General features: G+C 39.1%; 1 protein-coding gene across 4 annotated transcripts in view; it reads right to left on the bottom strand.

The window, feature by feature from the left end:
* LOC128684808 (probable tRNA (uracil-O(2)-)-methyltransferase) overlaps positions 1-16,001 on the bottom strand; it is a 57,750-nt gene extending 41,749 nt beyond the window's left edge. Inside the window, exons 1-2 of one of the 4 annotated variants that reach the window (XM_070101039.1) lie at positions 15,983-16,001; positions 8,395-8,436 (exon numbers count right to left, since the gene is read on the bottom strand). The gene's annotated coding sequence lies outside the window, so the exon portion shown is untranslated. Of the gene's footprint in view, positions 1-5,665; positions 5,759-8,394; positions 8,437-14,786; positions 14,876-15,982 lie in introns of those variants that run through there. The other 3 variants (XM_070101029.1, XM_070101025.1, XM_070101046.1) reach the window with 3 other exon arrangements.
* Between the last annotated feature and the right edge of the window lie 2,018 nt (positions 16,002-18,019).

Genomic DNA, 18,019 nt, shown 5'->3' with positions numbered 1-18,019 from the left:
ATATAGGAGATTCCTAATGACTATGTATCTATGAAACAGTATTTTATGAAATTACAGTAAACAGTCATTTTAAATGATTAGTGGAGGAAGGGGGGAAACCTGTAATGGCAACGGCCGACATGTTAAAATAAAGATACAGTGGTAACCCAAGTTTCGTACAGCTCCCAACTAGAACAATTATGTAAGTGTATTATTGTAAGCGCTTTTGTAAGTGTATTTTTGGGGGTCTGAAACGGACTAATCTAATTTACATTATTCCTTACGGAACAAATTCGTTCAGTAACAGGACTTGAACAGCTTTCTGGGGTACCATTGTACGTATATATATATACACACACACAGGAGAAGAGTGGTGTAGCACCTAGAACGAAACAAGCTTATAAACGACAACCAGCATGGATTCATGGAAGGCAAATCCTGTGTCACAAACCTACTGGAGTTTTATGAGAAGGTAACAGAAGAAAGACGAGAGAGAGAGGGGTGGATTGATTGCATTTTCTTGGACTGCAAGAAGGCCTTTGATACAGTTCCTCACAAGATATTAGTGCAAAAGCTAGAGGAACAGGCATGTATAACAGGAAAGGTACTGCAATGGATCAGAGAATACCTGGCAGGGAGGCAACAACATGTCATGGTATGTGATGAGGTATCACAATGGGTGCCTGTGATGAGTGGGTTCCACAGGGGTCAGTCCTAGGACCAGTGCTATTTTTAGTATATGTGAATGACATGATGGGAGGGATAGACTCAGAAGTGTCCCTGTTCACAGATGACGTGAAGTTAATGAGGAGAATTAAATCAGATAAGGATCAGGCAGGGTTTCAAAGAGACCTGGACAGGCTGGAACCTTGGTCCAGCAACTGGCTCCTTGAATTTAACCCCACCAAATGCAAAGTCATGAAGATCAGGGAAGGGCACAGAAGATGGCAGATAGAGTAAAGAATATGTGGCCAAAGACTGCAAACCTCACTCAAGGAGAAGGATCTTGGGGTGAGTATAAAACCGAGCACATCTCCTCAAGAGCATATCAACCAGATAACTGCTGCAGCATATGGGCACCTGGCAAACCTGAGAATAGCGCTCCAATACCTCAGTAAGGAATTGTTCAAGACTCTATACACCATGTACGTCAGGCCCATACTAGAGTATGTAGCACGAGTTTGGAACCCACACCTGGTCAAGCACGTCAAAAAATTTGAGAAAGTGCAAAGGTTTGCAACAAGGCCAATTCCAAAGATCAGAAGAATGTCCTATGAAGAAAGGCTAAGGGAAATTGGCCTGATGACACCAGAGGACAGGAGGGTAAGGGGAGACATGATAACGACATTCAAAATACTGCGAGGAATTGACAAGGTGGACAGACAGGATGCTCCAGAGATAGGACACAGAAACAAAGAGTCACAATTGGAAGTTGAAGACTCAGATGAGTCAGAGAGATGTTAGGAAGTATTTCTTTTGTCATAGAGTTGTCAGGAAGTGGAATAGTCTGATAAGTGATGTAGTGGAGGCAGAAACCAGATACAGTTTTAAGACAAGGTATGATAAAGCTCATGGAGCAGGGAGAAGATCTAGTAGCGACCAGTGAAGAGGCGGGGCTAGGAGCTATGTCTTGAACCCTGCAACCACAAATAGGTGAGTACACACACACACATACATGTTGGTAGACAGCAACCACCTAGGGAGGTGCTACCGTCCTGCCAAATGCATGTAGAAAGAGAACTTGTAGCTGTTTTACACAATGGTAGGAATGCTGGTGTCTTTTCATTCTGTCCCATAACATGCAAGAAAACAGGTATGTTTTATTACTTCTACTTACACTTGGGCACACTACATATACATGTACACGTATATGTATATGCATTGATATGAATTTTCTCCTAATTTTCTAAACAGTTTTTGTTCTTTTTATTTCCTTTCATCTCCACGGGGAAGTGAAAAAGAATCTTTCCTCTATATCCCATGCACGTCGTAAGAGGCAACTAAAATGCTGGGAGCAATGGGCTAGTAACTCCTTCTCCTGTACAAGTTACTAAAAATAAGAAGAAACTGGAAGGCCAGACTCGAGTCCTGGAGGTGGGAAGTACAGTGCCTGCACTCTGAATTGCAGTTTTATAACTGTAGTGTAGGTGTGCCTCTGGCAAGATGGTGATGGAGTGAATGATGATAAAAGTGTTTCTTCTTATTTGGGTCACCCTGCCTTGGAGGGAAACAGCCGATGTGCTAATAAAAAATATTATACGTATACATGTATATATATATACGTATACAGTGGAACCCTGAGTTTCGGCCGCCCTGAGTATCGGCCACTTCGAGTTTCAACTGCTGTTTTGGGATAAATTTTGTCCTGAGTTTCAGCCTGTGCCCCGTGTTTCGGCCGGTGTACCAGACCTATCCACTTGCCCACGCAGGCGTCATGAGCCAGTCTAGCTTTTTTTTATCCTTGAGTGAACATTACCCTGCATGCTCATCCAGACATTTCACAAAAAATTCATTGCATTTAGTGCTTGTTTATTGATTGTGAATGTGAAATAAGGCACCATGGGCCCAAAGAAACTTCATAGTGGCAGCCCTTTGGTAAAGAAAGTCTGAAACACAACAGAATTGAAGAAAGAAATTGTAGCAAAGTACCAAAGTGGAGGAGGAAGAGAGAGGGGAGAATGTGCCTTCTTCAGCAATTCAGTGATTCTGCGATATGTACAATACTAAAGTAGGATGAGTCAATAAAGGCTATAGTGCCAGCCAGTGATAAAGTGTAGCATCAACAGAGTAGCAAGTAAGTTAAGCGATTAAGCGATAAAAAAATGACGACATGAAACTTAACTCCCTCATTGTTGTTTGAGGTATATAGGGCGACTGAAAACACCACCGCCTGTGCTGCCTCTGCTGCTGCTTATGCTTATGCTCTCAGTGGCCCTTACATACCCAACAGCAACACAACACCAGTCATGACATATGTAATGATGTATTTTATTAATTCTAGAGTAATATGTCATGTTTCTATGTTATTAATATTGTTTATTATGTCATATTAGATGAATTGTGATAGATAAATAAGCCGTAGAGTTGATATTAGTGTCATATTGAAGGACTATCTTGTCCTGCCTCCAAACAAACTCTCCTGCCTTTCTCATATGCCAACAAGCCATACCCCCGGCCGGGATTGAACCCGCGGTCATCGAGTCTCAAAACTCCAGCCCGTCGCGTTAGCCACTAGACCAGCTAGCCACAATAAGATTCATCCAACTAGGTATATTTCTACACCATAGGAAGGTTAGCACAGGCACCTCTGTGACCACAAATGCAGGATTTTACAGACGAATCTCCAGCTAGCGTGGCCGTGACGAACTCTAGCTCAAGTTCCTTCACTGCCGTCAACATGACTCAAGAAATCGTAATGACACGATTGCAAACAAACCATACCCCCGGCCGGGATTGAACCCGCGGTCATAGAGTCTCAAAACTCCAGCCCATCGCGTTAGCCACTAGACCAGCTATGGTCTAGAATGGTGTAGAAATATACCTAGTTGGATGAATCTTATTGTGGCTAGCTGGTCTAGTGGCTAACGCGACGGGCTGGAGTTTTGAGACTCTATGACCGCGGGTTCAATCCCGGCCGGGGGTATGGTTTGTTTGCAATCGTGTCATTACGATTTCTTGAGTCATGCCAACAAGTCTTCAATAAAGGTAAAACTGATTTAAATGTTCATTTATCCATTAAAATTAGTGCTTTATATTTATTTCTCATTGTTTTCTGTGAATATTTTGGGTGGAATGGATTAATTGGATTTACATCATTTCTTATGGGAAATACTGCTTCAACTTTAGGCCGTTTCAACTTTAGGCCTAGCTCCTGGAACGGATTACAGCCAAAACTCAGGGTTCCACTGTATATACAGTGGACCCCCGCTTTACGATCAGCTCTCAATGCGACCAATTATGTAAGTGTATTTATGTAAGTGCGTTTGTACGTATATGTTTGGGGGTCTGAAATGGACTAATCTAATTCACAATATTCCTTAAGGGAACAAATTCGTTCAGTACTGGCACCTGAACATACTTCTGGAATGAAATAATATAGTAAACTGGGGGTCCACTGTATATATATATTTTTTTTCAACAAGTCAGCCATCTCCCACTGAGGCAAGGTGACCCAAAAAAAAAGAAAATCCCCAAAAAGATAATGCTTTCATCATCATTCAACATTTTCACCTCACTCATACATAATCACTGTCTTTGCAGAGGCGCTCAGATATGACAGTTCAGAAGTTCCTCCAAATTGTCAATATCCAAGACCCTTCCTTGAAAGTGCAAGCATTGTACTTCCCATTTCCAGTACTCAAGTCCGGCTAACCGGTTTCCCTGAATCCCTTCACTAAATATTACCCTGCTCACGCTCCAACATCTCATCAAGTCCCAAAAATCATTCGTCTCCATTTACTTCTAACACACACACACACACACTTACTGGAAGTCCAAGCCCCTCGCCCACGAAACCTCCTTTACCCCCTCCCTCCAATCTTCTCGAGGATGATCCCTACCCCACCTTCCTTCCCCTACAGATTTATACGTCCTCCAAGTCATTCTACTTTGATCCATTCTTTCTAAATGACCAAACCACCTCAACAACCCCTCTTCAGCCCTCTTGACTAATACTTTTAGTAACTCCACACCTCCTCCTAATTTCCACACTCTGAATTCTCTGCATAATATTAACACTACACATTGCCCTTAGACAGAACATCACTGCATCCAGCATTTACAACCCAAGCTTCACACCCATATAAGAGTGATGGTACCACTATACTTTCATAAGTTATCCCCTTCTTTGCCTCCACAGATATATACAGTATACGTATTTTTACATATATACACACATACATACAGGTTTGTTTTGCATCTTTTATCACTTGTTCATGATATTTCGCATAATATATATATGTATATGTATGTATGCATGTACTTCCTTAAAGAAAACAGCTTTCTGTAGTTCTCAAGAAACCTTGTATATAGGTTTCATTTCTTAATGATGCTGTATAATTTGGTTACTACAGTATTCACAATTTACCCACAAAGCAGAGATGAAAAAGGAGACAATGCTTCATTTTAATCTGGATCATTATCAAGATACAAATTACTTTTCTCTACACAAGCCATTTTTTTTATACTTTATCTTGTAATTAAAATACAGGAAGTGTAGTTAGCCCATCTTCACAAGCAACCCAAAAAAACAGTTACTGTACCACAAGATATGTAGTGATAAGCACTGTACTTAAGACATCATTCCATTAGCAATCATTCTTTCCTTGAATGACTCCCATCTGAAACATGCTTTCACAACAGACAGACATTTCAGAAATCACATCAATCAATCAAATGAAAGCTATACCTCACAAGAGTGCCAGCTAAATCCAGTATCCTATACACTGTTTCATTAAGGATACAGCTGTAAAAATAACTGTAAAGCTCTATAAAGCTACTGCAAGGTCCAAGCTTTAAACTGAGCTAAGATAAAAATTATTAATTTCCAAAATACTTGTAGGTGCTCTTGTCCTAAGCAATGTAGTGTGGAACCAACCAAAACAGCTGTCAGTAAAATGGTCATTTCTCATCTCTTGCTGTTAGCTGGTAAAATACCAATCACCTATTTTTGAATCTGCAACATTACCTTCTTCACGATCCATTTCCCATCTTCAATGGCCCGATTTATGATCTGAGTAATCCGTTCAGGATCTGTTTCTTCAGTGTGCTGATTAAAACCCTGTTAAGAGAATTCCTTTATAACCTTATGAATTACAAATTACACTGCTATTAACACACATATTACTTGGGTGTGTTTTAAGTACAGTAAATAAAAACTACAAACTATTCATGCCTCCTTAAAAAACCATATGATACTATACACTGCACTGCATGTTATACATATACTACTGTATATATTATACATACAGTATGTACCTGGAAGGAGTTGAGAAACTACAATTTTTTTTTACCTGTGCCTTAATATTTTGTTCAAGTGGTCTCTCCATGTTTTACCAAATCAGGGTACTGTATTTACTGTAATTTTTTACTGTATAAACTCATGCTGCCTCACAACAGTCACAGTATGTAATTTCAAATCACAACCAGTGCTGTGTACATTGTGGCACAAAGGAAAATAAGTGCACAGCAAACTTGTGTTATAAAAAACTTATACAGTGGACCCCCGCTTAACGATCACCTCCCAATGCGACCAATTATGTAAGTGTATTTATGTAAGTGCGTTTGTACGTGTATGTTTGGGGGTCTGAAATGGACTAATCTACTTCACAATATTCCTTATGGGAACATATTCGGTCAGTACTGGCGCCTCGCGAATGTTGAAAAACTGTGAATGTTTGGTGCCCCAATATATTGTAGGGAAATATATTACAATACTGCTTCCATAACTTGTTGAACCATGAACAATCATAAAATACATGAAAATGTCGTAAATTGTACTAAATATATACATGTTATGCTTTAATAACGTATGTTATTTAATAACATGTATGTTATTAAATACCACAGACTCCACCACTGCCTCCACCATTGCCTCCACCACTGCGAGTCCCTACTACCCTCCCTCCGACCCCCCACAACTGGCAGCCAGCCCTCCCACCACTCAGTGTGGTGAGTGTTTTATTTGTTCATTATTTGCTATTAAACTACAGAATAAGTAATGTAAACCCATTCATGACTGCATATTGGAATGGCTATTAGGAAAGGTATTAGACGGTGACATCATGTGTTTACTCTTGAACACAGCAAAGAATTGAACATTTCTGCTATTACTAATAATAACAATAGTAATAATAATAATAATAATAATAATAATAATAATAATAATAATAATAATAATAATAATAATAATAATAATAAATACGATATAATTGAAGAAGGAAATTGTACAAAAATACGAGGGAGTGGTTGACACATCGTCAGTGTGACTTTGTTTATGCTGGAGTGAACATCAGTCTCCCTGCTCTTCCAAACATTTCACAATAATTCAGCAGTTGAGGCAGTGGTATTTAATAACATATATGTTATAAATAATAATAGTACATATTATTAATAACATGTATTATTATTAACATGTATGGTATTAAATACCATTGCCTCAATCACTGCCTCTACCACTACAGTCATACTCAATCTACAAGCACCAAACACAATGAATTATTGTGAAATGTTTGGAAGAGCAGGGAGACTAATGTTCACTCCAGCATAAACAAAGTCACACTGACGATGTGTCAACCACTCCCTCGTATTTTTGTACAATTTCCTTCTTCAATTATATCATATTATTATTATTATTATTATTATTATTATTATTATTATTATTATTATTATTATTATTATTGTTATTATTAGCTATAGCAGAAATGTTTAATTCTTTGCAGTGTTCAAGAGTAAACACATGATGTCACTGTCTAATACCTGTCCGAATAGCCATTCCAATATGCAGTCATGAATGGGTTTACATTATTTGTACTGTAGTTTAATAGCAAATAATGAACAAACAAAACACTCACCACACTGAGTGGTGGGAGGGCTGGCTGCCAGTTGCGGGGGTCGGTGGGAGGGTAGTAGGGACTCGCAGGTGGCGGGAAACTTAAATATGATTTGGCGGCTGGGAATTTGGTGGCTGGGAATTTGGCGGTTGGGAATTCGCGAATGTGTGAAGCCCGTGAAAGTTGAAAATGTGAATGTTGAGGGAGACCTGTACATGAAAATGGGAACACATGCAACTATTAAAAACATTTATATTGCAGTTTTTGTTTCATTCACCAGAAGCTCTGTGGTAGCATTCTCAGCTTACATCTGAAGGACCTGGGTTTGATCCCAGGAAGTGGATATGCTGGACTTTTCCTTACACTATTTCCCCTGTTCACCTAGCAGTAAGAAGGTACAGTGGTACCTACTTACTGCTAGTGGTAGCCCGAGTTTAGGCCATAATTCGTTCCAGAAGGCAGTTTGAATGGCATTACCGAACAAATTTGTTTCCATAAGGAATAATGTAAATTAGTCTGTTTCAGACCCCAAAAATACACTTACAAAAGCACTTTCAATAATACAATTACATAATTGTTTGAGTTGAGAGCTATACGAAACTCAGGGTACCACTGTACCTGGATGTAGGCAGATTTTTGTGGGTCACATTCTGAAGAAGAGGACCAAAGGACCATAATGGAAATAACTAGACAGAGTGACTTTATTGGATTATTCTGGGTTACTAACCACCTGGGTGAATAATTTGAATAAAATTTCCTTAGTGAAGCCATTACGGACAATGCACAGATACAAAGGTTATATAATGGGAGTACGATGAGGTGCCTGGAGAGCAGCTGAACACCTCACCTTACTCCCTTCACATACCTTGTATGTCCAGGCGCTGCTTGTATTGGCTTGACAAAACTTCTGTTGGGAAAAATGTAGGCATATTAAATGTCTCACTCGTTACGCAAGTCCATATACATACTTTAATAATACAGCTTCTCCTCACTTAACCCTTTGACTGTCGCAGCCGTATACATACGTCTTACGAGGTACCGTGTTTGACGTATACTCATAAATTCTAGCGGCTTCAAATCAAGAAGGAGAAATCTGGTAGGCCTACATGTGAGAGAATGGGTCTGTGTGGTCAGTGTGCACCACATAAAAAAAAATCCTGGAGCACGCAGTGCATAATGAGAAAAAAAAAACGACCGTTTTTTTTTAATTAAAATGCCGACTTTGTGGTCTATTTTCGTTTAGTATTTATGGTTGTATTCTCGCTTTCTTGGTCTCAAATGATAGAATGGAAAACATATTATAGAAAAAGAGATGATTTTGATTGATTTTACTATAAAAAAACTGGAAATGGAGCTCAAAGTAGGGTAAATGTTTGATTTTTGCCGATGTTCAAAAGTAAACTAATGACATCATTGTCCAATAAATGTCCAACTAGCCATTCTAATATGCAGTCATGAATGGGTTGATGTTATTTATACAATTATTACAGTATTGGAGTAGTCTGCATAATAGTAAATTTTCTATTTTTTGTTTGAATAAAAATTAAAAATAGAAAGCAAGAGTAATATCAGAGGGGCCTGGAGACATGACTGATGAACAAAGAAAATGTTATTTTAGAGCCAGGAATGTCTGCATTGTTCATTCTGGACCTTATTTTGAAATTGTCATATTTTTTAATTTTCGTGAAATTGGCCAAATTGCAAATTTCTGACCACGTTACTGGGTAGTTGAAATTGGTAAATGGGCAGTTTCTTGTACTCAATCGATAGAAAAAAATGGAGCTCTAAAGAAATAGCTATGAGTTTAGTCGACTGAAACAAAGGAATTAGCCAAAAATAGGGCTCAAAGTGGGCGAAATCACCGATTTGTAAATATCGCCAAGGTCACTAACTTCGCGAGAGCGTAATTCCGTCAGTTTTCCATCAAATTACGTTTTTTTGGTGTCATTACAATCGGGAAAAGATTCTCTATCATTTCATAAGAAATTTTTTTTTTTTTTTAAATTTTGCGACACCAGGAGACACCTCAGTATTGGGGGTTGCGACAGTCAAGGGGTTAATTAACGACGGAGTTCCGTTCCTAAGACCACATCAGTAAACGAATTTGTCACTAAGTGAGAAGCATACTATAATGGTAGTGGGTTTGTGTCAACCATCTTTGATATTGTTTTAATGTCACCTTTGCACCATTTATAACATTTCTGGTATATTTTTAAATGTTTATACAGTAGTGTACTATACGTATATTGTAATACATAGAACAGAGGAAATGAGGTCTAATATACATTATTTAGGTATGCAATGCAAAGTAGTCGTAAGTCCAAGTCATCAGTAAACGAGTATGTCGCTAAGTGAGGAGAAGCTGTATTATTAAACTTTTAAAATTAATTTTAAGTGAGATAAAGGCAATGAAACCACTTTACATATCTGGTCTCAAAAAAAAAAAAAAGACCATGTAACATCTGCATAAAATCTATGTTAAGTCTTTGTTAGTGAATCTTTAATGAAGTAATGATTTGTCCATTTTATTTTTCGAGAAGGTAAATAGTGAAAATATTGTGCTAATAAAGACAGAGCAATTATTCAAAGTAAATGCTTCTGAAACACGTAGGCAGGCCCCGCTTTGCAGTGATTTTCAGTTATAACCATTCTTCATTTATTCAGACTTCCTACAATGAATATATTCATCAATCACTACAAGGCAAGGATGAAAATATTTTACCATAAGTAATGTGTGCTCTGTGTATGTATTTTTTAGGCTCGGCTCTATTTCTCACTTAATATATGATAGTATAAACATGTTATCAGGCTTTTAAATGCATTTGAAAGTGAAAAAAGGCAAATGTTTCACTTTACAGCAATTTTTGCTTTACAGCAGTATCCCAGAACATAACCTGCTGTATAAGCAGGGCCTGCCTGTATAAAGTGATTATCTGCACAACTGATGGAAAATGTAAGCTATCTGTAAATGCTAATCATTGCATAATTCATTATTAGTTATGTAATAAGCTGTCCTTAACTAGTAATAAAGTGAACACAGTAATGCCCACTGCATACACTAAAACATAAAAATTCTTCTTTTATACACCTATAAAGTAAAGGGCTGGAATGACTCCCATATTGACATCAAAGACAGTACTGTATATTCTTCCAGGAGAAGACAGTGAAAGATAAGTTTTTTTAATACTTTTACTCCCCTTAAAGAAGATTTCTTGATACCAGTGAGGGGCTCCTGACCCAAGGATTTCATAGTCAGCTCTTAATTTCTGTGTCATTCATGGATATGCTTATATGCTTTTTTCTTTCCTTAACTATACTAAATATGAATACAGTGGAACCTCAAATTTCGAACGTATCGCTTATCGAACTCTTCGAAAATAGAACCCTTTTCTCGAAGCAACTCGGCCCTATTTTCAAACCGCCGGGTGCTGGACCTGTATGGCATCCTGCTCTGTCCGCGTCCCCACGCAGGCGCCGTGAGCCAGTCTGGTTTCGTTGATGCTTGATTGAACACTAACCTGTGCTCTCAATCAAACATTTTACGATTTTTTCATTGTGTTTAGTGCTTGTGGGACTGTGAAATAAGCTACAATGGGCCCAAAGAAACTTGCTAGTGGTACCCCTGTGGTAAGAAAGTGAGAAACACCATAGATGTGAAGAAGAAAATAATACAGAAATCGAATGATGTCCAAGTGGAATGATGTCCAAATGTTTGTGGCGAAGTACCACCCTGAGCAAGCTGAAACAAGCCATCTTTGCAACAAGTTCAGTGACAGAACCATGTCCCATTTTAGGGAAATCTTAGAGGCACCAGAAACAGAGGGCTGTGGACAGTTATTTTGCGAGACAAGGGTCCAGTGACTCTCAAGCTGGTACTAGTGGCATTAAAAGACAGAGAAGGGAAGTAACCCCCAGAGAGGGCTTTGATACCTGAAGTCCTCATGGAGGGGGATTCTCCTTCCAAACACTAACCCCAACTCCCTCTCTCCTCCTCCCTATCTTCCAGATGCCATCACCAATCTTCAATAATGGTAAGTAAAATCTTATTTTATGTGTATTTAAATCTATTAATACATGATTGAACACTATATTTGTTGTGTGTATGTAAAACTATAATTAATCTCTATAAAATGTATTTTTTTTTGTGAATATTTTGGGGTTTCTGGAATGGATTAATTGTATTTCCATTATTTTTTATGGGGAATGTTGCTTCGCTTTTCAGACTTTTCGAATTTAGAACTAACTCCAGGAATGGATTAAGTTCGATATTTGAGGTTCCACTGTATACTGCATTTTTTTTTTTTTTTTGTAAATGCGATTGAAAAAGTGCATCCAAGATCCAGCAGCAAGTGTTAATTATTAAAATATTTATGAAGGAGATTGCTAAACCCATAGGGGTGGTACAGTACCAAGGGGAATGGTAGGTATTCAATCTAAGGGGATAGCAGGTCAAGTTCCCTAGATCAAGAGCACTGTAGTATATGATAAGGCCTTTGCAATATGTGCAATTTAATTTTGATTGTCTTTTTCAATTCCATTTGCAAAAAATCCGACTATATAGAACAGATTTATAAGAGAACTTTAGTTACAAGTGTTAAATCTTTTTACTAATGTAATACCTATATACAATGCATTGGGAGCAAGGGGCTACATTACTAAATTTCACTTTTCTTTTTAGGTTACCCTGCCTCGGTGGGATATGGCCGGTTTGTTGAAAAAAAAAATACAATGCACTGCTGACACTTTTACAAGGAAATATCTTATATGGCTAGAAGTCTTGTATGTAGTTTATTTATATCAAAGACAGGGGAGTACTAAACTTGTAGAAGCCATCTAGTACTTTCAGGAATTTGAGGCAATAAGATTTCCTTCAAGGAAAGGTAGTGTGGCTCCAATGCTTTGGATCTAGAGCCCTTCACCAGTGGGTGGTCATGAAGCTAAAAGTTTACTATAGGTTACTGATGCAGCAATTAGGAAGTGACTAGTTATAGGTTAAATTAGGTTAGGTAAAGTTAAGAAAAAGATTATTTTGTTTGGATTATAAACCTGGAAGGTTATTAATGCAGTATAACCCAAAAACCCATGTCAACAGACTGTCTGGCTTATTTCCATTATGGCACTGTAATTCCCTCCCCCCAGGATGTGATTCACACCAGTCAGCTAACACCCAGGTACCTACTTACTGTTGGGTGAACAGGGGCAAAAGTTGTAAGGAAACATGTCCATTGTTTCCACTCATCTGGGGATCAAACCCCTGTCCCTCAAGTGTGTAAGCTGAGGCTGCTACCAACTGAGCCTTGAGCCTCTAAACTATATTATTATGATATGATATGATGTATCTTTATTTACTTCAAGTACATGTACATGGTATACAGGCCTAGTTGACTTCAGTGACATACTACTATATAGAAAGCTGCTTGTTATGCTGAGCATTTCGGGCAAATTAAGTCAGTTTTGTCCCAGAATGCAACCCACACCAGTCGATTAAGACCCAGGTACCCATTTTACACCGATGGGTGAACCGCGACAGCAGGTGTCTTATGGAAACACGTCCCTAATGTTTTCCAACCTACCGGAGGAGATTCAAACTCCAGACCTCAGTGTGTGAGCTGAGTGCGCTAGCAATCGAGCTATGGGTATTATTATTATTATTATTATTACATTCATAGTGCACTCAAGCCATATGGGTTATCATAAACCTTTAAAAACATAGTTAACCACAAATAAGCAAATTAAGAAAAAACACTCAATACAAATACAATACAAATCAATTCCTCTTCAAGTTTAGGCAACCAGCTGCCAGTTCTTTTTTTTTTTAATCAAGGAAACTGTTAAAACCATAGGAAGAGGGGGATGTTCATATAGCACCTAGGGAATGGATGGCATTTATGTTCGATCCAAGGAAGGGCATCAGGAACCCTTCACCAGTACTCAGCTATTTTATAATTATTACATTCATGGGGAAGTGCTATTCCTGTAGGGATCATACAGGCCTTAGGAAATGGGAGGCAATCAGGCTTAATGTGAAGAAGTGGATAGTTGCCCTATTTCCTTGAATCACAGCTCGACTGCTAGCACACTCAGATCACACAGTGAGGTCTGTGGTTCAATCCCCGGTACAGGTGGAAACATTATGTCGTGTTGCCTCAAGACATTCTGTGCATGTTCCCCTAGCAGTAAATTAGGTACCTGGGTACTCACCTAGTTGTACTCACCTCGTTGAGGTTGCAGGGGTCGAGTCCAAGCTCCTGGCCCCACCTCTTCACTGGTCGCTACTAGGTCACTCTCCCTGAACCGTGAGCTTTATCATACCTCTGCTAATCAACTGATGTGGGTTGCATCCTGGGGACAAAATTGACCTAAGTGCCCAAAATGCTCTGCATAACAATGGGCCTTCAATACAATAGTATGTCAATGGCCTGTATACCTTGTACATGTACTTGTATAAATCAAGATTAGTATTATTATTAACATCATAGCACCTCTCCTCTTGAAGGATGGCAATGTTGTTATTATTATTAATTATAATTATTATACGATTATTATAATTATATGATAAACTAAGGGCCAGAGACTGGGGAATGGGAAGTAATCAGCTTTTTTTGTTTGATCCAAGGAAGGTGAGAGTACCTCCCACTAAAGAGCCCTTTACTGGCAATTTCATTTTCACTTTATTCTAAGTTCAGCGCTAAACCCGTAGGTTTTTATAGACCTGGGAAACAGGAAACATTTAGGCTTGTACCAAGGAAGAGAAGGTTAAGCCCAGTTCCTTGGATCAAGAGCCATTCACCAGCATCAACCTGGTACAAGTGTAAAAGCCTTCAAGAGAAAATTGGACAAATATCTTCACCAGGTGCCAGATCAACCAGGCTGTGATGGATATGTGGGGCAGCCTACCTCCAGCAGCAATAGCCTGGTTGACCAGGCAAGCACCAGACGAACCTGGCCAATGGCCGGGCTCAGAGTAGATTAACTCTCAAAACTCTTCAAAGGTAAAGGTATCACTTAAGTTTATTTAGGTACATTATTATAATTATTATTATAATCATGGGGAAGCACTAAACCCGTAGAATTATAGTTATTTAGGTACAGATAAACACAAGTACAATTATAAACGTAGAAACATATGGGTAAATTACCAAGGATAACCTCGAAAAAAGCTCAAAGTGACTTATTTCCATTGGGGTCCTTGAAATATTTTATTTAAACCGTTAAAATTAAAACTGGGGTTGAATACACTACAAAGATATATTGTACCTGTCGTATATAATGGCGATAATATGTCTGTGAGTCTTGTGGGAGCTTCCTGCACTCCTTCATCAGATGTTTATACAGTTGTTTGGAAGTTTCTATGGCAGCAGGTGTTCTCAAGAAACACTGGACCTTCACCATTGTTAATTTTGCTCTGGTATCCACTTGTTTTGGAGAGTTGTTAAGAGATACCAAAATGTACGACTTATTGAGACGTTGAGTTACTTTGCTGTTCTAACTTTTAACGTTCAAATAATTACATATTACAAGGATCCCAATGGAAGTGTCACTGACCATTTTTTTTGGGAGGGGAGGGGTTATTATGGGTAATTTACACTATGTATGATAAATTGTACGTATGTGTACATGTGCCAAAATAAACTTATTTATTTGTTTTACCTCGCGAGAGTTGGGATAAAATATATTTATCAAATACAGGAGGAAATTTATGAAGGAAACAAAGTCTCCTCAGGAAAGAGAAACGGAAACATGAAATTCTCAAGTTAAATCAGGTGACCCCAAGTCTATAGTGCCATATACACCATCAGTGCCCAAGGGAAATAAGTCAGTGTGTGACTTTTTTGGGTTATCCTAGGTTTTTTACACATATACTGCTATGTAAGATAATCTATGTAACTTTATTTGTGTATACCTGAATAAACTTACTATAGACAGGTGTCTGGCTCCCTCAGGAAACAGGTTGATTTTTGGGGGGATTATCCTAGGTAATTTAGTGTGTGTATTCTAACTGGACTTATGTGTACCTATGTCTAAATAAAATTACTTCCACTCACGTCGCACTGAAGTCTTAAATAAAGACAATGTTGAGTATAATTTTAGCTTTTCGTACAAAAGTTTAGGAAACATTGTCAGAAAGGAACTAGCAAACGAGTTTGCTAGTTCCTTTCTGGCGCTACCAGATCTAGAATACACTACATTATTATTATTATTATTATAATCAAGGGGGAAGCGCTAAACCCGGAGGATTATACAGCGCCTGGGGGGGGGATGTGGAAGGCATTCAGGCTTAATTCGGGGAACTGGAGCACAGATCCAATTCCCTAAATCAAGAGCCCCTCACCAACATCAAGGAACCTTCCTTGAGGGGAGAATACACTACAAAGATATATTGTACCTGTCGTATATAATGGCGATATAATGTCCATTGTTTCTCATAATAAATTGTGTCAAGTTAAACATACCTATGGAGACAGTAACACTGCAAGATGTTGTTACTGCTAGACTGAAGCCAGGCTATTAGTATCTCTGGAAGTTGTGTACGAATGGTATATAATACCGACAAGATGAGAGTAAGACACATGTGCAACTTCTGGGTATCTTTATTGTAGACGTTTCGCCATCCAGTGGCTTTATCAATACAAATTCCAGGACATAACTTGAAGACAGTAGAACTATGTACAGAAGACGAGGTAATCAGTCCCTCAACCTAGGAGTAGGTGCGAACAGCACCTATGGTCCTGGAATTTGTATTGATAAAGCCACTGGATGGCGAAACGTCTACAATAAAGATACCCAGAAGTTGCACATGTGTCTTACTCTCATCTCTGGAAGTACGGTTTGTATGATGTCACTAACAAAATGCAAAGTGTGTAGACAGAGAGACTATACACTGGATTATTATTATAATCAAGGGGAAGCGCTAAACCTGTAGGATTATACAGCGCCTGTGGGGGGGGGGTGGAAGGTATTCAGGCTTAATTCGTGGAACTGGCGCACAGATCCAATTTCCTAGAACAAGAGCCCCTCACCAGCATCAATGAACCTTCCTTGAGGAGTGTAAAGTAAAAGGACACAAGTGCAACTAATGTGACATTTATTGTGGCAACGTTTCGCTCTCCAGGAGCTTTATAAAGCTTGATAAAGCTCCTGGAGAGCGAAACGTTGCCACAATAAATGTCACATTAGTTGCACTTGTGTCCTTTTACTTTACATATTGTCGGTAATTCTACCAACTTTATTACATTCCTTGAGGAGACTATACACTGGAACACTGTATCTTAGTGTCCAAACATCTAACCTTTCAGACACCTCCCTGCCAACCTTGCAGAATATCTGAAATCTTTACTTTGTGTAGAGACTGAAACCCAGTTATATGTTTTTAGCAGTAATAAAGTTTATTAAACTTGACGATTTCACCTCAAGCAGTGGCACTGGTTGTGGTGCAACTGTCTAGTTATCCGGCGTCATCGAGGCCATAAATGAATGGATCGGCCTCAAACTATAATTAATAAGTACTGGAATGTCCCCTGTTGACGAATAGGGACAGAGAATTTGCGGGGCCTCCAGAATTAGGTGGTGATAGTGGAAATAACAAAAAAAGGCACAATACAGTGACTGGAACGATATACAAATATCCTGCAACAGTCGCCGTCTGGTTGAATTCTCCCTAATACACAACTTTCCTTGTATAAATCTTAGTCCTGACTTCGTCTCTGTAGATGCCTTCCTCTCCCACTACATTGTAAAGTGCTCCAAACTTCAGAACACCCGTGACCTAACCTGATTCCTTCTTTTTTTCTTCTTCTCCCTCTTCCCCTTTCCTCTTTCCTTTTTCTCCTTTGGGTCGTCTTTCTTCTGCCTTGTGTATTTGTTCCTTCATTATTTATTCCCCCCCCCTCGGTGTTCTTGCTCTTACCCTCTGTGGGCACCTAGCTCCCTTGCAGTGCTCCTCTTAGTATCTGACTGGCTCCTTACTACCTTCCCCACTACTACTTCCTTCCACCTCCACTACTAGTTAGTGTGACTGTGTAAATGGTCCATGTCGGGCTGAAACGTCGTCGTAAGCTCCTCTTTTCTATGTGCGGGTTATTTGTGACGAAATAATGAGGCGTCGCCATGCAATACATCCAATATGTGCACCATTAGTCCTTTCCTTTAGATTTCTCACTGGCCAGTATGATTCTCTTTTTTAAGTAGGCGTTGTGGGATGATCCAACTACAATACGAATGGTAAGTGGTAATTATCTAACTTTTGGTACAAATGTTCCTGGTGTCAATTAGAACATAAGAAAGAAGGAACACTGCAACAGGCCTACTGACCCATGCGGAGCAAGTCCGTATTCCCCCCGGATTAGACCAATGACCCCCCCCCCCCCCGGATTAGCCCAATGACCCACCCAGTCTGATCATCTCCACTCAAGGATGGAGCACTGCACCAGACCCAGCAGCACAAGCTAGTCAGGTCCAACTAACACCCACCCACACCCACTCATGTATTT

The sequence above is a fragment of the Cherax quadricarinatus genome, chromosome 5 (genome assembly GCF_038502225.1).
Source record: "Cherax quadricarinatus isolate ZL_2023a chromosome 5, ASM3850222v1, whole genome shotgun sequence".
NCBI lineage: Eukaryota > Metazoa > Arthropoda > Malacostraca > Decapoda > Parastacidae > Cherax > Cherax quadricarinatus.
The sequence above is the reverse complement of the archived record's forward strand: the minus strand, read 5'-3'. Positions and strand labels throughout refer to the sequence as shown.